This window comes from Helianthus annuus, chromosome 15, assembly GCF_002127325.2.
Source record: "Helianthus annuus cultivar XRQ/B chromosome 15, HanXRQr2.0-SUNRISE, whole genome shotgun sequence".
Classification (NCBI taxonomy): Eukaryota; Viridiplantae; Streptophyta; class Magnoliopsida; order Asterales; family Asteraceae; genus Helianthus; species Helianthus annuus.
This window is the reverse complement of record NC_035447.2, coordinates 81,157,754-81,180,775: the sequence shown is the minus strand read 5'-3', so window position 1 is coordinate 81,180,775 and position 23,022 is coordinate 81,157,754.

The window sequence follows — 23,022 nt, the reverse complement described above, 5'->3', positions numbered from 1 at the left end:
CACCCAACACAAGGGTGAACAGACACTACACGTTCCCAAGCTGCAAGCTCCTTCGTCACTGGTTACCTGCAAAGCATGCAGTAAGGGGTCAACAATAATGCTGAGTGAGTTCACTAGTTGTCCAGTTTTAATTACCAAAAACTTTGTTTCGCCGGTTAATTTATCCGTTTATACATGCCCTGGGGAGCTACCCCAAAAGTTAGCGACTAAACTGTTTTTCCAATACCGAACACTAGGTAACCGTTGCGTATCCGCAGGATGCCCCGATGTCAATGTTCTATCATCATTGACGAATATCTGAGTACATTAGTTCACGCCCGTCCCAGACCAGGGCACGGTGTGAGGCTGGTAAACACCTAAATAGCGCTATCAACTAATAACCCGTTCGCCTAACCCGGCGACTAATCGGTATTTGTAGTAGGGACTTGAGTGATAGAGTTTCGTTTAGTGCCGTTAGTTGCAATCCGTATAAACAGTAATTAACCAAAAGGTTTCCCAATACCCGGGAAGAAAAAGTAGGTTTTGTTCCCAATAACTAGGGAAGGTATGTAAATGGTATCCCCTTTTACCAGGGGATAGGGTTGTTAGTCTCGTGTCCCAAACCACCGGGACGCATGCTTTTAAGTTGTGAACTCACCTTGGGTTGCTCGGTAGGTTTAGGTTACTTGTCAATCACGTTGGTCACCACGTCCTAACATGGTTACCGGTATAGGTCAGGTTCGGTGCACAATCATTCACGTAAAACACATATAGGCACGTATCAAGCATATAAGTAAACAGTCATTGGGTTATTGGGCCGGCCTAAACAATTAAACAGTCAACCGCATCACATAGTCCATTTAACAGATAGTCCAAGTTAACACAGAATGGCCCAATAACCAAAATGGACAGCCCACTCGCAACCAGCTTGTCTCGAGTCGCAACCAGGTGGTCTCGGCTTGTCTCGTTATGGTTGCGAGTCGCAATCGTGGTCTCGAGTTGTCACGTGTTGGTTGCGAGTCGCAACCGTCGTAGTCTCGAGTCGAAATCTCGTGGTTTCGACTTGTCATGCTTTGGTTGCGAGTCGCAACCGTGTGGTTTCGAGTCGTAATGCCGTCGTTGCGAGTCGGAATGCTGTCGTTGCGAGTCGGAATGCTGTCGTTGCGAGTCGTAATCTGTCACTTTCATATACACGTGATGATGCAGAAAAGACAGTCCAAATTGTACATATGAAATCAGACCCATATTTGGAAACAGCCAATAGGGTTTCTACAAACACTTTTCCTAATTTTGACCATATACAACAATAGATCAAACATTACCATTTTAAAATCTTCAAACTATCTTCAACAAGTTCATCAAGTTCATAGTTTTTCTAGGGTTTTCATGCCAACATAATCACACATTTTGGACCGAAAATCACCTATTTCTAACAAGATTAATATGCAAGAACAAGTAAAACATACACTTAGTGGCATTAACATAACTCGGTTGGCCCTAAACATCCTTAAACCATTATTCCATAACCATTTAAGCATGTTAGCAAGTATCATACATAGGGTTTAACACACATAGTCAAAACTTCACAATCTTCCTAAAAATCATGCATAGTATTTCTAACCAAGCATAATATTTCTAGTTCATTTAACCCACATAAATCTTATACACAAAAGATACACAAAGATAACACTAACCGGTTATGAAAGGAGGAGCCGAAAACAAAGAAAAGAGAACCGAGAAGATGGAGTGTCCGAATTGGTCTTGACCGAGTTTCCTTGTCCGAGATCCTTGAGCTTGAACCGAAAGTTTGGAAGAGTTTGGATGTTGTTGGCTTGGGGTTTTTAGTTGAGAGAAAATAGAAGAGGTGTGTGTTTGTTTGGTGTAACAAATGAAGGAAATGAGGAGGAGGTGGGATATATATTCATAGGGTGTTTCGGGTTGGGCTTGGGGGTTTCGACCCAAACCGGTTACGGCCCAAAGGCCCACTCGCAACCGAGTGACCCACTCGCAACCGCCCGGTTGCGAGTCATGGTCTCGGGTCGTGGTTTCGGCTCTCATATTTACATATATAATACATACATACGTCACATATCAAGTAAAAATCACGTTTTCATTTACTAATATATATATATACACAAAATGTTACAAGGTGATCGTTCGGAAAAACCTCGAGTGTCACATTATCCCCAAGTTTTAAGAACTTTCGTCCCGAAAGTTGAAGCAGCCACTGCCAAGCTGGCGTGTTTCAACGGGGTGTCACATCATCCCCCCGTTAGTTTGGAATTTCGTCCCGAAATTCGGTTGTAGCTTCAGTGCTGGGGTTTTCGTTTGGGAATAACTGGGGATACTTGGACTTCATCTGGTCCTCCCGCTCCCAGGTAAACTCTGGGCCGCGCCGTGAGTTCCAACGAACTCGTACAAGGGGTATCTGGCTACGTTTGAGGGTTTTGATCTCTCGATCCGTGATCTCAATCGGTTCCTCAGTAAAATGTAGCTGTTCATCAATCGTCAGTTCCTTAAAAGGAATCACAAGTGTTTCATCCGACAAACACTTCTTCAGGTTAGATACATGAAAGACGTTGTGCACTGCACTCAGCTCTGCAGGCAGGTTCAATCTATAAGCAACCTTACCGATTTTCTCGGTAATTTCGAATGGTCCAACATACCGTGGATTCAGTTTGCCTCGTTTACCGAAACGAACCACACCCTTCCAGGGTGAGACTTTAAGTAGAACCCGGTCCCCGACCTGGAATTCTAACGGTCTCTTACGCTTGTCAGCGTAGCTTTTCTGACGGTCACGAGCTGCCGCCATGCGTTGCCTGATCTGGGAAATCTTTTCCGTTGTATCTACCACTAGTTCTGGGCCTGTGAGTTGACTGTCACCTATTTCCGCCCAGCAGAGTGGTGATCGGCATTTACGACCGTACAATGCCTCAAAAGGTGCCGCCTGAATACTGGTGTGGTAGCTGTTATTGTAGGAGAATTCCACCAACGGCAGATGCTTCTCCCAGTTCTTGCCAAAATCGATCACACATGCTCTAAGCATGTCTTCCAGGGTTTGGATGGTGCGTTCAGACTGCCCATCCGTTTGCGGGTGATAAGCGGTGCTCATGTCCAAACGTGAGCCAAAGGATTTGTGCATAGCTTGCCACAATTCGGAAGTAAAACGAGCGTCTCGGTCAGAAATAATAGAAGTTGGCACCCCGTGCCTGGAGACTACTTCCTTCAAATAGATTTCTGCCAAGGTAGAAAACTTGTCTGTTTCCTTAATGGCCAGAAAGTGTGCAGACTTAGTCAATCGATCTACTATCACCCAAATAGTGTCATTCCCGCGTTGAGATCTAGGTAGCCCTGTAACAAAATCCATGGAAATCTGTTCCCATTTCCATTTCGGGATTTCGGGTTGCTGTAGTAGGCCTGCTGGTTTCTGATACTCGATCTTGACTCTTGCACAGGTCAAACATTTGCCAACATAGGCTGCTATGTGGGCTTTCATGCCAGGCCACCAGTAGGTGGTTCTTAAGTCGTGGTACATCTTATCTGAACCAGGATGTACTGAGTAACGGGACTTATGGGCTTCGTCCATCACAAGCTCTCGTAGATCTCCGTAAAGTGGGACCCAAATGCGCCCTGCCACATAGTAGGCGCCGTCCTCTTTCTGTTCTAGTTGCTGCCTCGATCCTCGCAGGGACTCAGCCCTGATGTTTTCCGGTTTCAGAGCTTCAATCTGAGCATTTCGAATCTGGGTAGGAAGACTAGACTGGATGGTAAGTTGTAATGCTCGCACGCGCTTTGGTATAGTGTCTTTCCGGCTGAGGGCGTCTGCCACAACATTGGCCTTGCCCGGATGATACTTGATGGCGCATTCATAATCATTCAGAAGTTCGACCCATCGGCGTTGTCGCATGTTTAACTCCTTCTGCTTGAAGATATGCTCGAGACTCCTATGATCGGTGTAAATGGTGCACTTGGTACCGTACAGGTAATGTCTCCATATCTTAAGCGCAAATATCACTGCTCCTAGCTCCAAGTCGTGTGTTGTGTAGTTCCTTTCATGTGTCTTAAGTTGTCGGGATGCGTAAGCAATGACTTTCTCGCGTTGCATCAACACGCAACCGAGCCCATGAATAGACGCATCACAGTAAACCACAAGGTCGTCCGTTCCTTCAGGTAACGAGAGAATTGGAGCACTGCAGAGGTTATCCTTAAGCCTCTGAAAAGCAGATTCCTGTGCTTCATTCCACTTGTAGGTGACGCCTTTCTGAGTGAGTGTCGTGAGAGGTTGTGCAATCTTAGAGAATCCCTGAATAAATCTGCGGTAGTAACCTGCCAATCCCAAGAATTGGCGAACTTCAGTGGGAGTTTTAGGGGTAGGCCAATTCTTTATAGAGTCGATCTTAGCTGGGTCGACGTGGATTCCGTCCTTGTTAACCACGTGCCCAAGGAAATGGACTTCTCGAAGCCAGAAGTCGCATTTCGAGAACTTGGCATACAGTTGCTCGTTGCGAAGGAGTTCGAGGATAAGGCGTAGGTGCTGTTCATGCTCTTCCTGACTTTTCGAGTAGATCAAGATGTCGTCTATAAACACGATCACAAATTTGTCGAGGTAGGGTTTGCATACCCGGTTCATGAGATCCATGAACACTGCAGGGGCGTTGGTCATTCCAAAGGGCATAACGAGGAATTCATAATGACCATAACGAGTTCTGAATGCAGTTTTGGAGATGTCTTCGTTACGGACCCTTAACTGATGGTAGCCTGATCGCAGGTCAATCTTAGAATAGTAGCTCGATCCTTGCAGTTGATCAAACAAATCGTCGATTCGCGGGAGAGGGTAACGATTCTTGATGGTAACCTTGTTCAACTCACGATAGTCTATGCACATTCGGAACGTGCCATCCTTCTTCTTAACAAAGAGTACCGGTGCTCCCCAGGGTGATGAGCTAGGACGGATAAATCCTTTATCCAAAAGTTCCTGTAGTTGAATAGAGAGTTCCTTCAATTCTGCGGGGGCTAGTCGATAAGGTGCACGAGCTATAGGCGCTGCTCCGGGAGCTAGCTCGATTTGGAATTCGACCTGACGATGGGGAGGGAGTCCAGGTAATTCCTCAGGAAATACCTCGGGATAGTCGCGTACTACTGGAAAGTCTTCAATCCTCTTTTCCTTTTCCTGCGTGTTGGTAACAAGTGCCAAGATAGCGGTGTGCCCTTTCCGTAAACACTTCTGGGCCTTCAAGAACGAGATAATGCCGGAGATTTCTCCACCCTTGCCACCTTGTACAATGAGGGGTTTGCCAGAACGGCGAGGAATACGAACTGCTTTCTCTTGACAGAGGATCTCAGCGCGATGCTTGGATAACCAATCCATACCAATAACGACGTCGAAGCTTCCAAGAGTAACAGGGAAAAGATCGATACTAAATGTCTGACCAGACAACTCTAGTTTGCAGCCTTTGACAACATGTGAGGCTTCGATGTTTCTTCCATTAGCTAACTCGACGATATGAGGAGAACTTAGTAACGAAAGCGGACGCTTAAGCTTCTTACTAATACGTAGGGATACATAACTAGCATCGGCACCGGAATCAAATAACACAGAAACATAACGATCATCGAGTAGGAACTTACCCGTCACGACATTGGGGTCATTCCTTGCTTCACCAGCTCCAATCACGAAAGCCCTTCCTCTAGCACCATTCCCAGCATTGTTGTTCTGGTTGTTGTTCCCAGCTCCCTGATTATTGTTGCGATTCTGATTCAGTTCAGGGCAATCCTTCTTAAAGTGCCCCTCAGCTCCACACTTAAAACATGCCCGGTTGTTTCCCTGCTGCTGTTGCTGTTGGGGTTGCTGCTGGTTCTGTCTAGCTGGGAACTGACTTCTGCAATCCTTGGCCTCATGCCCCATTTTGTTACATCGCTGACACTGACCCTTCACACACTGCCCGCTGTGATGTCGATTGCACTTGTTGCACTTGGGGTGGTTTCCACGATAGCCACCCTGTTGTTGAGCGCCCTTGTTGTTTTCGGTTTTCCTTTGCTGTGCTGGGGCCTGAGTGGGGTTAGCATCCTTGCTTGGATTTCCTTCCCACTTACGTTTGTTGTCACTAGAAGTTCCGACGGTAGCATTGATCCTTTTGGGCAACCGGCCCTCTTCTACGGCCTGATCAGTAAGTTTGTGAGCAAGTCGAACAATCGGCTGAATGGTAGTGTGGTTGGCTGAAGTGACATGGCTTCGAATCTCTGGAGCCAAACCTTTGATATACAGTTCGATCCTTCGGTACATTGGTCGGGACATGTTCGGGCAGAGAGCAGCATAGTCATTGGACAACTTGGTGTAGGTTTCAATCTCTGACCCAACCATCTTGAGCTCATAGTACTCGTTCTCAAGCTTGTGGATGTCATCCCGGTGACAGTATTCATCCTTAATCATATCCTTGAAATCCTCCCATGCCGTAGCATTAGCAGTTTCCAACCCAAACATCTGAATCTGCGCCTTCCACCAAGAAAGCGCGCTTCCTTCAAGCGTAGCAGTAGCAAATTTCACCCAATTTGCAGGAGGACACTCGCAAACGGCAAAAACAGCTTCAATTTTCTCAATCCAATGCAGAAGACCTATGGCACCCTCAGTGCCGTTGAAAGGGAGAGGCTTGCAATCCATGAAAGTTTTGAAAGTACACACTGGTGGTTGCGCCGGTGCATGCTGACCTGTTCGTGAGAAGCGAAGCGTATAGGTTTAGAGGCGAAAAGTCGATGTGGCGGTAGGATCTATACATCCTAAAGCAACGAGCTTACCTATGGGGTGGGCTGCAAAAGCCGCAGCCACTGTGTTGAGCAGGTTAGTGAACTGAGCCTGCGTCATGTTAATGTTTCCTCTTCCGCGTCCACTCATTGTCTTCATAACCAGAAAACACAGTATGAGTGTGATGTCGTAGTGTAGCGAGAATGAGATAGAAGAGAGAGGTGTATCTATCTAGTTTAGGCACACTAGTACGTATATCATAACAGGAAACATAAAGCAAACAAGTAAACACTGGTCCGAGCTATGAGGTCAAATGTGTCGAGCCTTGCACTTGGAGTGTAGTGTCGTCGCGAGTCACGGGTTATAGTCTGGTTTTCTCCAAAAAGATTTTCCCCTTTTTAAAACCAAGTTCACTATAACCAATGGCTCTGATACCAATCTGTCACACCCCCAAAATCCACCTGCGGATAACACCCGCTTCGGGGGCGTGACCGACCAGGATCCAGCCACCAATTATACTGAATACTTAAGTTGATAACAAAAGTAATACTTACTAATCATAAGCTTAGCAAATATTAAGTTCAGAGTTTAAAGTGTTAAGTTCAAAACAGTAATAAATAGCGGAAGCATAAGTAAGGTAGTTTAAAACAAAGTTCATGTTTCAAAATAAGGTAACACCCAACACAAGGGTGAACAGACACTACACGTTCCCAAGCTGCAAGCTCCTTCGTCACTGGTTACCTGCAAAGCATGCAGTAAGGGGTCAACAATAATGCTGAATGAGTTCACTAGTTGTCCAGTTTTAATTACCAAAAACTTTGTTTCGCCGGTTAATTTATCCGTTTATACATGCCCTGGGGAGCTACCCCAAAAGTTAGCGACTAAACTGTTTTTCCAATACCGAACACTAGGTAACCGTTGCGTATCCGCAGGATGCCCCGATGTCAATGTTCTATCATCATTGACGAATATCTGAGTACATTAGTTCACGCCCGTCCCAGACCAGGGCACGGTGTGAGGCTGGTAAACACCTAAATAGCGCTATCAACTAATAACCCGTTCGCCTAACCCGGCGACTAATCGGTATTTGTAGTAGGGACTTGAGTGATAGAGTTTCGTTTAGTGCCGTTAGTTGCAATCCGTATAAACAGTAATTAACCAAAAGGTTTCCCAATACCCGGGAAGAAAAAGTAGGTTTTGTTCCCAATAACTAGGGAAGGTATGTAAATGGTATCCCCTTTTACCAGGGGATAGGGTTGTTAGTCTCGTGTCCCAAACCACCGGGACGCATGCTTTTAAGTTGTGAACTCACCTTGGGTTGCTCGGTAGGTTTAGGTTACTTGTCAATCACGTTGGTCACCACGTCCTAACATGGTTACCGGTATAGGTCAGGTTCGGTGCACAATCATTCACGTAAAACACATATAGGCACGTATCAAGCATATAAGTAAACAGTCATTGGGTTATTGGGCCGGCCTAAACAATTAAACAGTCAACCGCATCACATAGTCCATTTAACAGATAGTCCAAGTTAACACAGAATGGCCCAATAACCAAAATGGACAGCCCACTCGCAACCAGCTTGTCTCGAGTCGCAACCAGGTGGTCTCGGCTTGTCTCGTTATGGTTGCGAGTCGCAATCGTGGTCTCGAGTTGTCACGTGTTGGTTGCGAGTCGCAACCGTCGTAGTCTCGAGTCGAAATCTCGTGGTTTCGACTTGTCATGCTTTGGTTGCGAGTCGCAACCGTGTGGTTTCGAGTCGTAATGCCGTCGTTGCGAGTCGGAATGCTGTCGTTGCGAGTCGGAATGCTGTCGTTGCGAGTCGTAATCTGTCACTTTCATATACACGTGATGATGCAGAAAAGACAGTCCAAATTGTACATATGAAATCAGACCCATATTTGGAAACAGCCAATAGGGTTTCTACAAACACTTTTCCTAATTTTGACCATATACAACAATAGATCAAACATTACCATTTTAAAATCTTCAAACTATCTTCAACAAGTTCATCAAGTTCATAGTTTTTCTAGGGTTTTCATGCCAACATAATCACACATTTTGGACCGAAAATCACCTATTTCTAACAAGATTAATATGCAAGAACAAGTAAAACATACACTTAGTGGCATTAACATAACTCGGTTGGCCCTAAACATCCTTAAACCATTATTCCATAACCATTTAAGCATGTTAGCAAGTATCATACATAGGGTTTAACACACATAGTCAAAACTTCACAATCTTCCTAAAAATCATGCATAGTATTTCTAACCAAGCATAATATTTCTAGTTCATTTAACCCACATAAATCTTATACACAAAAGATACACAAAGATAACACTAACCGGTTATGAAAGGAGGAGCCGAAAACAAAGAAAAGAGAACCGAGAAGATGGAGTGTCCGAATTGGTCTTGACCGAGTTTCCTTGTCCGAGATCCTTGAGCTTGAACCGAAAGTTTGGAAGAGTTTGGATGTTGTTGGCTTGGGGTTTTTAGTTGAGAGAAAATAGAAGAGGTGTGTGTTTGTTTGGTGTAACAAATGAAGGAAATGAGGAGGAGGTGGGATATATATTCATAGGGTGTTTCGGGTTGGGCTTGGGGGTTTCGACCCAAACCGGTTACGGCCCAAAGGCCCACTCGCAACCGAGTGACCCACTCGCAACCGCCCGGTTGCGAGTCATGGTCTCGGGTCGTGGTTTCGGCTCTCATATTTACATATATAATACATACATACGTCACATATCAAGTAAAAATCACGTTTTCATTTACTAATATATATATATACACAAAATGTTACAAGGTGATCGTTCGGAAAAACCTCGAGTGTCACAATGACAATAGTTAAATAATTCGAATTTCATTTCATACTAAACGAGGTACATTGTTTTGAAATAGAAATACAACATCTTGTAAGTAAAACACAACAACATAAAGCAAATACATGAATTTAAATTTGGGTGCGTTTCTAGTCCAACCTAAGTAACTTTCTTCATGCGCCGTCATTAATTTCCTGCAACATGAATTAAAATACAATCAACAAAACTTGGCGAGTATACAAGTTTGGTTACATAGCATAAATGTGAATGAAAGTTATATCATATCCAACATGGTAATTTGCATGCATTCTTTCCTAATATGCTAGCATGTGTAAACTATATTTCAAACCAAAGTATACCGCAATCGTGCGTATCCTCGTAGCCGAAACTACAAGGTCGTAAAATAGATTACTTAACAATACCACAAGTATGGGCGTTGTGTTAATCCTATAGCGCTATAATTGTTAAGGTATGCTTGCAAAGTTAATGAGCAAATAGTATACAATAATGAGTATAGCACGTATAAACAAAGAGTATGACAAGTATCATGTTTTTTATGGATAGAGTGTTTGTGTAAATATGATTGATCGTGTGTATGTGATTTGTAATGGGATTAATTAAGAAGTGTTTGTTTAAGCCTGGACTCTTAAACCTGCTTGTCGCTTTTAAACAACATTAAAGGTTCTAAAAATGGGTGTTTATAGGAATTCACGTCGTGATGAGTTTAATTGAAAAAACAGCCACCTTTCAACACCATCAAAGGTGGTTGTTTGGTAGTTGTGGTGAAGGGGTGTGGTTGAAGCGGTGGTGTAGTGGTGGTTGTGGTGGCTGTAGGTTGGATGGTAGTGACATGTGGTGGGCTAGTGGTGAACGAGTGGCGGTCGGCTCAGAGGTGGTGGTGGTTAAAACTGTGCAACGAGGGTGATTAGAGGTTCGAGTTGGTGGTAATAGTGTCGTTAAGATGGAGTATGGTTCGAAAGTGGGTGGTGGTTGCAGAACCATGGATTTTGTGCGGTGGTGATTGCAGGTGTGAGGCGCTTAGGTTGTTCGATGACGGGTGAGGATGTTGGTGTTCGAAGTTCCGTTGGTGGTGCGGTAGTGCAAGTGTGAGGGGACGGGGGTGGGCAGGGCTAGGTGGAATTTACACTTTTCATTTTAGAGTAATCACACAAATGGTCCCTAGTTTAAAATAAAGTTAATTAATTACACAAATGGTCCTTGTAGTTAAACAAGGGTATTTTAGTCATTCTACTCAAATTTAACAGAATAGTTAATAGAAATTAGTGTTAATACCTAAACTCGTTACAAACTGATAATCACAAGCCTCAAACGTGTTAAAAAGTTAGTATTCAAAGGTGAAACTAGCTATAAACAACAGGGTCCATTTGTGTAATTAACTATAAAACATGCGATGAGGGTAATAAATAAATGGCTAAAAAAAGATAATGATGTGGCAATGTTTTCTTTTTTTTTTACTAGATGTGTTTTTAGTGTTTTTGAAGAATGAGTGCTTTTATGATGTGTTGGTTGACTACGCATGTTTTATACCTTTTTGTGTTTCCTTATTCTAGATGCTCTTAGTGTGACATATGCTCATGACAAAAAGTGGATATAAAGAATGGATATAAATGGTTAACTGGCTTTTTGTTTGTTTCTATAACATACACTAGGTTTTTTAATGTTTTGCGTTGTGATGAAATGGAACCTTTTTACGATACGAAATAAATAGTTTTTGTTGAATACATCTTCACTTTTTACAAAATTCATACTGGAATGCCGAGGAAAAAATTAATCATAACTAAGTACTTAGGTTTTTAGAAAAAGTTAACGAATATATATCAAACTAAATGATAAAGGAAATAGATTTGGTCAAGTGTGCGCCACCGTAACACTACTCATGGAAGTTGCCCATTTATATGTGTGTGTATATATAATTCATGTAGTTGAAGATTGTTTTGTGGGTATTTAAGATCAATTTTATGTAATCTTTCATCAACTATGAAAATATTAAGCAACTTTTAATGACTTTTCCGTAAAGTATATAAAAGTTTATTCATGCTAATCGGTCGGCACGACTGTAACATATATGTCAAATTCAAATTGTTCTGTTAATAGGAGAGATACTAGGCATAAGGACCCTCCCCGAATATCACCAACAGGGTTTGGGTGCATTGTTTACGGATCTAATAAGCACTCTATAGTTAAGTGTCCTTAGGTGAGAGTAGTATCCAGATAGGTGTTTGTGACACCTTTGGCAAATCCAATTCGTTAGGTTTTGTTTTATCCACATGAAAGTCACTGTATCATTAATAAAGTCCCACCTCATATATCACTAGCACGTTTTGGGCGCATTGGCTATGGATAAGAGGAAACTTCACAGTTAAGTGTGCCCGAGTGAAAGTTGTACTAGGATGGGTGATATCGTGGAAAGTCTCCACCCGAACAACCAAAAACAAATTCTTAAGTTCTTTATAGACAATGCAGACAATATTGATGCTACAAAACATCAGATGCTATATCCACCCCGTTATGTTAGAACCTCCTCATCACTTTCAAAGGTACCAAAAAGGTTAAGCTTGATATACCTTGATCTCTAGTTGGAGAGCACCATCTAAGTGTACAAATTGATAAAACTTGTCATTGCAATGGCAAATGTTGAAAAAACAAATAACCAATAAGGGATGGTATAAACGTCTCTTAGGTTCTGTCTCCTAGGCTTCAAGGGTTCTGCAAAACAACAAACCACTAGTCTAAACTCAAAAGGGAGTCTCCTGCGTTTGGACTATGCGGTTTGAATAAGTTAGATGTTCACGGAGAGGATAAAGAATAGAGAGTTTGGTGAGTATGAGTGAAAATGGGAAGAGTGTGGAATGTTACTTGAGATGCCCAAGACATCTATATATAGGCGCATGCTCAAGCCAGCTGGTTAGAGGCTAAAAAGGGTAAGGGAAAACTCTCATATCTTCTTCGCAGATAAGATGCTTTTAAGGCTTTAACCATTCGAGCTTATGAGGCAAGTAGTAGAGCTGGTAGGTTTAATATATTGTTATCATTTTTATGGTAAACCTATACGTTAGTAACAATAGTTAAATAGTTACCGTGATTAAAAAATTTTTTATAAAAGGAGGATAGATTTTCATCTTCAACTTGGTTGATAACGTCAAAAACCATCACAAAAAGTATTGCACTTTTTTGGAAAGCATCCGTAACGTTGTCAAAAACTTTATCAAGTCAAACATACAAATTGTGTGACAAATGCACTAAAAGGTGTGGTTGGAAATTCAAGCATTCCAAGATGGCAACTAAAGGATAGAAAGTCTGGTCCCTGAATTAAATTTTCTATCACTTTTGGTCCCTCACGTTCTTACTGATTCTGTCCTTGTAAGGTAGAGGAACAATCTATGAATTTAAAACTTGGATTTTAGAGTAAACTTCCGTTTTCCTCCCTGTGGTTTGGTCATTTTAACAGTTTTGCCCAAAACCTTTAAAAATAGCCATTTTGCCCCAACAGTTTGCTATGATTTTTCCATTTTGCTCCCTGCGGGGAGCAAAATGGAAAAACAGACAATTTGGATGGAGTTAGAGGCGGGGAGCAAAATGAAAAAACCATAGCAAACTATTGGAGGAAAATGACTATTTTCAAAGGTTTAGGGCAAAACCATTAAAGTAACCAAACCACAGAAAGCAAAACGAAAGTTTACTCTGGATTTTAATTAAAGGGCTATTTTGAACACTATTATATAACTGGTATCCAATGAATATGAACAACTACTTTTATATACGTGTATAGTTTAAATATCATTATTTCATTGTTTTCCATTTTAGGTCTTAGGGTCTGTTTGGTATAGGGTAATGGAATGGACGAAAGAATAGAATGGACGAGGTAATGGAATGGACGAGGGAATGCACTGGATCATTACTATTCCATGTCTTGTTTGGTTACCATGTGTGAATGGAATGAATTATTATTGTTTATTGTTCGGTAGACAAGAAAAACAGAGTAATAAAATAAGTGGTGAGTGGTGGTGGTGGTCGGTGGTAGTAATTGTGGGTGGTTATAGGTGGCGGTGGTGGGTGTCGGCGGCGGCGATGGGTGGTGGTGGTGGCGGAGAGTGGCGGTGCGGCGGTCACGACGACTGGTGGTGGCGGAAAGGTGGTTGTTGGTGGTGGGTGGCTGCAGAGGTGGCGGCGGCGACTGCGGTTGGTGGTGACGGTGGTGGTGGTGTCGACGATGGTGGTGGGTGGTGGTGGTGGGTTTTGGCGAAGGTGGTGGGTTGTGGTTTTGTTGATGAATGGTGCAAGAGGGGATGGAATGGAAAAAAAAAACACGGGTGGTGGAAGGAATGATTTTAAGGGAATGGAATGCCTTTTGGAATGGGTGATTCCATTCCATTGACCAACCAAACACCCTTTTCTTTATTCCCTCGTAATCATCCATTCCATTACAACTCTCATTCCTGCATACCAAACACTGCCTAAATGCAATGGAGCCATAAGTAACACATAATACGGTTATTTCTTATAATTTTTCACATGTATATCATGTATCACACAAAAATACAACTAGAGAAGAAAACCGAATTAGGAGCGAATTATGTTCAAATCACATGAACATTGGGCTCGTTCAATCATACATAACTTTGTTTTATAAATGTTTAACTTGTATAGAACAAGTGAGGTAAATGAAATATATATGAATCTTAGTCACTAATTAGTACTTAATTTTTTCCCATTTAACTTGAAGTTGGAGGTAATAATGAAGGAAAATAATTCACTTCACTAAATAATAACCAAGTTTTATGATTGTTAAAATATAAGTTAAATTGAAAAAAAAAACAATATATTACAAGCCAAAACTCATATATGTTGTATGTTCATACACTAATTAGTACTTAATTTTTTAGCTCTTTATTAAAATTACAAAAGGATCGAATTGCCCTCATTTGTAAGACATGTGATTAGACTTAACCTCCAAATCTAACCAAAAGACAAAATGTGTAAAACATATTAATATAAATTATGTTCTATGTTATTGTTAAGGTTTAATGACCAAAACTGAAATCTAATATAAATTTAGAGGATATAAAGTGTAATTTACTATAAAACAAGGAAGTCTAGTGTTGTTCTATGATTGGTGGAAATTTATTCAAAAAGTATTCTAATGCACTTTTGGAAAGGTGTGGTCATGATAAATCCATTACAAACCGCCCCTTCACGGAATGAAGTATATAGGCCAAGTTGATACATTGATACACTTTAATTTTACATCACATAAACATAAATAACTTGGCGAGCTGCATTAGAAGAGTGTGTATTTGATTATTTTGTTTGATATCACAATAATCAGATAATTTGAGTGTTTGGAAAATATATATATTTTAAAAAATAAATAAGTGAAATGACAAAAAAAATCAGTTTTTGGATTATCACGTTTTTCTGCAGTAAGGTGTGACCTACTTTTGGATTATCACGTTTTGATCTATACAAAACGTAAAAAATCAGTGTTTATTATTTTTTTACCAAACACTCAAAATAGATTTTGTGCGATTTCAAAACACAGTAATAAAAAAATCAGGTTGAAAAAACAATCCCAAACACACCCTCAGTCTTGACAAATTCTATACTAGTATTTACCACACAAGAAAATATATATATATATATATATATTTTTTTTGGAGATTTTGATAAAAATAATTAATCTTAAAGCAGCTTGAAGCGGTAAAGAAATGGTAAAAAAACAAAACTATAAAACAACTTTAATAACTTGTATGTTTGTGCTTCGGTATTTGTATATTATGAAGAACAACCCAGTTTAATAAAATTTACACTTAATCGTAGATAGATATGAGCATTTTGCAACTGTATCTTCAGAATTTTATTTTATAAAACATCAAATTTTAAAAACTATAAGAGAAAAACAAAAAAAGAAAACGAAAAAAGTACGAGTAACTCACATGTCAAATTCTAATTAGAGAAAAAAAAAGCTTAAACTCTTTTAAGAAGTTTACGGTTTAAATGAGAAGTCTACCTAAAAATAAAGGGTTACTTTGTAACTTTACGTAGGGCATAATATTTTTTTTGAAGGACAAGGAATCTAACGTGTAAACTTACCCTGCTTGGGGTTATATCCAATGTCAACTCCTTGACCGGTATGAGACCTTGCCCCCCTGATGCGCGAGAACCGGATGAAATCTGTAAACCCACGCCCCCGTCAGATTCGAACTCGGGATTAAAACGTCGATTCGTCTCTTCACCCAGACATCCATCGAAAATGGCTCAAGCGAAAATCGAACCTGCGTCTCGACTAAAGAGTGCAGATCAGCTAACCGTTTGTCACACCCTGCTAGTAGCGGAAGCGTATTGTGTGTGACGTAAGAAAGGTAATCATTGCATCCAACTGTGTAAACAAAATAAGCCACAACGATGCCATAGATATATTGTTTTCAAAACCAAGTTTACAAGTTTCCAACATAGTTTTCTAGTTTCCACAACGTTCACAAACGTTAACCAAAACATAGTTATATTACACAACACAAAAGAGAGTTTTTGACATAAAAGATAGTGAGGTTTTGTCCCCTATATACCCATACGAAGTTGGGATATAAAAGACAAACCCTCCAAAAGCGGCTATCGTTGTCATTGACTTTCCCGTTTCCCGTAGTGTATCACCGGCTCAAAACTTGTTTCCTGAAATACATGTAGTTTTAAAAAGTCAACAAAAGTTGAGCGAGTTCATGCAGTTATTGTTATCATATGAAATCTTTGTATTCTTGTAATGAAATCCCGGTATGTTAATAGCATTTATGGAGTTTAAGGATCTATCAGCGGGTAGCGAGCCCCCTGACATTAGGTACCATAAGTAAATAACCAAACCGAGACAACTTTGACATCATGGGGATCACAAAAGCACTTCACGGTTAACAACTAGGAGTGGAGCGTGTCTCAAGCTTAATAGATCTACACCTTTTGCACCTTGGTCACTAAGTGATTAATGGTTACTAATGTCATCATCCTACTAATGTACACCGATCATGTTATCATCTAAACCCATAGCTAACATACCGTTTGCTTAACATGTATTTCCCCTCAATGTCCGGTCGATTGAAACTATCCAACGGATGTTTAAGTGCCGCTCAAATTGAGTTTATACTTTCTCATTCATCATGATTCCGACAGAATGTTTGAGTATAGCCTGAACTCGGGCTATACTCTGTCATTCGTTGTGAATCCGCTGGATGTTTAAGTATCGCGCTTTGTCATTCGCTGTGAGGGTTTAATCTCGTGAGTTATCGTAAATGCTGTATTAGTTACTGACCTAGTTCATGTGCATTGTTATTTAAATTAGGTTATCAGGCTAATCAGTAGGCTAAAAACTCTGCCCGCATAAATCTGCAATGTGAGTCATTCTCTTTTTCCCAAACTGCTTTCAAAATCCTATTTGCTTTCCAGTTATAATTACAGGGATTAAGTCTTTGCAAAATCTTAAATTACTGGCAGTAAGTGGGGTATTGTGCACATTACTGTTGTTTTTATCAATTTAGGTGGGCGTACCTAAATCATGATACACGTCACTTTTAGGTGAACGGACCTAATTAGTGATATACGTCACCTTTGGGTGAACGGACCCAATAGTGATATGACCACAGTCATAGATCCGGTCGAATGACAACTGGACCAGATAATTATAAGATAGGGGCAATTGTAATCGCTCTTAATACTGTGGATTATAACTAATGTGTCGTTTTGTGCAACTTGAGTGACTCAGTGATATACGTCACCTTTGGGTGAACGGACCCAATAGTGATATGACCACAGTCATAGATCCGGTCGAATGACAACTGGACCAGATAATTATAAGATAGGGGCAATTGTAATCGCTCTTAATACTGTGGATTATAACTAATGTGTCGTTTTGTGCAACTTGAGTGACTCACTCAGTATTTCCCCGCTGACAAAAATATTTTTTCAAAACATGTTTCAGGTGACTTACTGTGAGTCAAGGAAAAGTGCCGCGTAGCACTATCAAGCTTGAAGTAGTGGCTCAGTAAAAGAAATAAAACATGTTTTGTAAAAACCAGGGGTTTCACAGTGAAATTATCCTTATTGTAAATTACGGGGTTTGTCCCAACTTATGAAATAAAATAATTAGGCATTTTCATGTTTTAAACGATCCTGCTAGACTTCCGCTGTAAATCCGCTGTCGCCTAAATTAAATACCACGGGTTCCTGTCCCGCGGCTCCTGACCGGGTCAAACCGGGGCTAGGTCCGTGACAGTTAATCGATCAATAATAACCCATATCATGTCATGACCTTGAGAGGTCCGTGGGAGTCCTGTAATGAAGTCCATTGCTATCTGTTCCCATTTCCAAACGGGAATCTCGGGTTGCTGTAATAATCTAGATGGCTTCTGTTATTCGGCCTTGACCTTTGCACAAGTTAGGCATTTCCCAACATAGGTCGCAATATCTCCCTTGAGTTTAGGCCACCAGTAATATTCTTTTAGGTCTTGATACATTTTATCGGATCCGGGATGTATTGAATATCTTGACTTGTGTGTTTCATCCAACACTAAGTCTCGTAGACCGCCAAAGTCAGGAATCCAGATCCTTCCCATGAAATAATAGGTGTCTTCCTGATTTGTTTCCATTTGTTTCCCTAATCATCGCAAGGATTCTGCTTGAATGTTTTCCGACTCTAGAGTTTCTTGTTATGCATTGTGCACTCGAGTGGTAAAGCTCGTTTGAATTGTCAACTCTAAAGCACGTACCCGAAATGTTTTGACTCGTTCCTTCCGGCTCAAAGCATCCGCTACAATGTTTGCTTTGCCCGGATGGTACTTGATTTCACGATCATAGTCGTTCAACAATTATACCCATTGCCGTTGACGCATGTTTAGTTCCTTTTGATCCAATATATGTTGAAGACTTTTATGATCGAGAAATATGGTACACTTAGTACCATACAGGTAACGACGCCAAATTTTTAAAGCAAACACCACCGCGCCTAATGCTAAGTCGTGGGTGGTATAGTTTTTCTTGATGCGATGCATGACAATACACCACAAAGTCATCGGTACCGTCAGGGAGCGATAAGATTGGCGCGTGGCATAGTTTATATTTGTCGCGACCCCCGACCCACCCTGGATGGAATCGGGAGCCGCGAGCAGTCCAGTGGTACCCGTGGTATCTGATTTATGCGGCAGCGGAAGTCTTTTATTACAGGATCTTTTCACCGTAAAATATTACTCGTTTAATATATTATACAAAGTTTTAGGGATAAATTCCCATAATTTACAATCAGTTGATTTCACACAGAAATCATTATTTGCCAAAACATGTTTTATTTATTTATTCACAATGAGCCACTTCTCTGAGCTTGTAGTGCTTTACTGCACTTTTCCTGGATCACACAGATCACCTGAAACATGTTTGAAAAGGTTTTGTCAGCGGGGAAATACTGAGTGAATCATTCAGTTTTCTAAAACGACCCGTTAGTTATAAATTACAGTATTAAGGGGAATTACAATGTTTCTGATATCAAACCAACTACCCACAGTATTTGTCACTCGACCAACCATTGGCTAGCCCATTTGTCCAATGGTGTCTGTGACTGTGGTCAGATCACCCCTTGGCCACCCGTTTGTCCAAGTGTAACGGGAAATAAGTAATGTATACAAAACCCCACATACCGGCTGTAATTTGGTGATCACATAGACTTAATCCCTGTAATTATAACCTTTGAAAATAACTTTGGAGTTTTGTAAACTTACTCACAAACTGTGAGAAAACAGTTTAAAAGAAGAATGACTCACATTGCAGATTAACGAGCAAGATATAAGCCTACTGATTAGCCTCGATTAACCTAAATTAACACAATGCACACACAGGCAGGTTAGTAACTAATACAGCAGTTACGTCAATTCACGAGATTAAACCATCACAACGATTAATCAGTGCAATACTCGATAATTCAATCGGATTCACAACGAATAACAGAGCATAGTCCGAATTCGAACAGCACTCTAATATTCAAGTCGAAATCACGACGAATAATCAAAGTACAAGCTCAATTTGAGCAGCACTCGGACAATCGTTGGATAGTTATAATCGATCGGACGTTGAATCGTAATAGCGATCGAGTTATTACCCTGATTGCGGCAGCACTTCGTGATTAGTGTGTGTTGTGTATTGTTTCGGTCATAACTCAACGTAGAAATTGAGTTTGAACGTCGAATTAACAACAAACTTCAAGTGCCAACATCCCCTATTTATATCTGAAAAATGCGCTCCCTCGCGCCACGTGAAGGATTTCCTTGCGCGTGTCGCGTGGCGCGAGAGACCCTAGTCTAGCATAGGGTGTGTTCGTGTACAGGTAGCTTGGGTGAGTTGGTTTCGACTGAAAACTTAGCTCCCATATAAAACTGTTAAGATATTACCAACTAGGGTTTACCCCCCCTGAGTTTTAGGGGCCGTGATCCTGATTCCGATTGTTATGAAAATTTTAGGGTTTATGCGGAATCACTTGGGTGTTTCAATTAGGGTTTTCTTATTACCTAATTTTCATCCTAATTATTGATTTTCGTGACAGTTGTTACATCCTCCCCACCTTAAGAAAAATCTCGTCCTCGAGATTTATTGGAATAAATGAGGATATTTGCGCTTCATTTCTGATTCCAGCTCCCAAGTGTATTCTGGTCCTCTCCTTGAATTCCATTTGACTTTGACCAATACCAGTCGTTTGTGTTTGAGAAACTTGATTTTTCTATCTTCGATCTGTAGTGGTTTCTCTATAAATTTCAACTTTTCGTTCACCTCTACATCTTGAAGAGGTACTACCAGGGACTCATCTGATTGACATTTCTTGAGATTAGATACATGAAATACATCATGTACTCCAGCTAATTCTTCTGTAAGTTGTAAACGATAAGCAACTGGTCCTATTCGTTGACTTATTGGAAATGGTCCTACGTATCTGGGACTCAACTTTCCTTTCTTACCAAATCGTACTACTCCTTTCCAAGGAGAAACTTTTAAAAGTACTTTATCTCCGACTTGAAATTCTAAAGGCTTGCGACGATTGTCTGCATAGCTTTTCTGACGATCTCGAGCTGTTTTCAGTCTTTCCTTGATCTGAGTTATCTTGTCAGTAGTTTCTTGTACAATCTCAGGACCTGATAATTGACTTTCTCCGATTTCTGCCCAACATACTGGAGTTCTGCACTTACGTCCGTACAATGCTTCGAATGGTGCAGCTTCGATGCTTGAATGATAACTATTGTTATAGGAGAATTCAATTAAAGGTATGTGGCTATCCCAGTTTCCACCAAAATCTATTACACATGCTCGGAGCATGCCTTCCAAAGTTTGTATCGTTCTTTCACTCTGTCCGTCTGTTTGTGGATGATAAGCAGTACTTAGATTTAGTCGAGTTCCCATTGCTTTCTGAAAACTTGTCCAGAAATGAGAAGTAAAACGACTATCTCTATCCGATACAATGGAGAGCGGGACTCCATGTAGGGATACTACTTCGTCCACGTACAGTTGTGCTAACCTTTCCATGCTAAAGGTTTCTTTCATTGGTAGGAAATGAGCTGACTTGGTTAATCGGTCTACGATTACCCAAATCGCATCATTACCTCTTTTAGTTTTGGGTAACTTTGTAACAAAGTCCATTGTTATAAGTTCCCATTTCCATACAGGCATTTCTAGCTGTTGTAGTAGTCCTGAAGGTTTCTGGTGTTCAGCTTTAACTTGTGAACAAGTTAAACACTTGGATACGTATTCGGCTATATCCTTTTTCATTCCTATCCACCAGAAATTATTCCTTAAATCTTGGTACATTTTATTGTTTCCTGGGTGCATGGTATACCTAGATTTATAAGCTTCTTCTAAAATTTTATTTCTTAATTCTCCTTGCTTAGGTACCCAAATTCGTTTCTTATGGAATTTCCAAATTCCATCATTTCCTTGTTCTAGTTCTTTTAGGTAACCTTTCATTCCTTCAGCATCATCTTTGATTGCTGTTTTCTGAACTTCTTTGATTTGTGCCATTAAATCTATTTGTAGATTTAACCTCAGAGCACGGAATCGTTTCTGTTTCTCATGGTACTTACGACTTAAGGCATCTGCAACTACATTTGCCTTTCCTTCGTGATATTGGATATCACAGTCGTAATCGCTTAGCATCTCCATCCATCTTCTTTGCCTCATGTTTAACTCTTTTTGCCCAAATATATATCTTAAACTCTTATGATCTGTATAAATAGTAAACTTACTTCCATACAGATAATGTCTCCATATCTTAAGGGTAAAAATTATGGCTCCTAGTTCTAGATCATGAGTCGTATAATTTTCTTCGTGCTTTTTCAATTGTCTAGAAGCATACGCAATTACCTTCTTGCGTTGCATTAACACACATCCGTATCCTAATTTTGAAGCATCACAATATACTTCAAAGTCTTCTGTTCCTTCGGGTAAAGCTAAAATTGGTGCATTCGTCAATCTATGCTTTAAAATCTTAAAGGCTTCTTCTTGTCTAGGTCCCCATTCAAACTTAGCAGCTTTTCAAGTTAACTTAGTTAATGGTACGGCTATTTTAGAAAAAGCTTTGATAAATCGTCTATAGTATCCAGCTAAGCCTAGAAAACTTCTTATCTCCATAGCTGTTTGTGGGACTTTCCACTTTGTAATTGCTTCTATCTTAGCAGGATCTACATGGATACCTTCATGATTTACCACATGACCTAAGAATTGTACTTCTTGCAGCCAAAATTCACACTTCGAGAATTTGGCATAAAGCCTTTCTTTTCTTAACAAAGTTAAGAGAACGTGTAAGTGTTCACAATGTTCTTTTTGGCTTTTGGAATAAATAAGTATATCGTCGATGAAAACGATCACAAATTTATCCAAGTATGGTTTACAGATTCGATTCATCATGTCCATGAATGCTGCTGGGGCATTCGTTAATCCAAAGGGCATGACTGTAAACTCATAATGACCATACCTAGTTCTGAAGGCAGTTTTAGGTATGTCTTCTTCTTGTACCTTCAACTGATGATATCCAGATCTTAAATCTATCTTAGAGAAATACCTAGCTCCTTGCAATTGATCAAAGAGATCATCAATCCTAGGTAGTGGGTATCGATTCTTAATCGTAACCTTATTCAATTCCCTATAATCGATACACATTCTCATTGATCCATCTTTCTTTTTCACAAAGAGTACTGGTGCACCCCAAGGGGATGAACTCGGTTGTATGAATCCTTTGCTTAATAATTCATCTAATTGCTTTTTCAATTCTAGCATTTCGGTAGGTGCTAATCTATATGGTGCTTTGGCTATTGGTGCAGTACCTGGAATTAAATGAATTCTAAACTCTACTTCTCTATCAGGTGGTAATCCAGGTAATTCTTCTGGAAAAACGTCTGGGTATTCTGAGACTACGAGGATGTCCTGAAGTTCCTTATCTTTAGTGTTAATGATTAC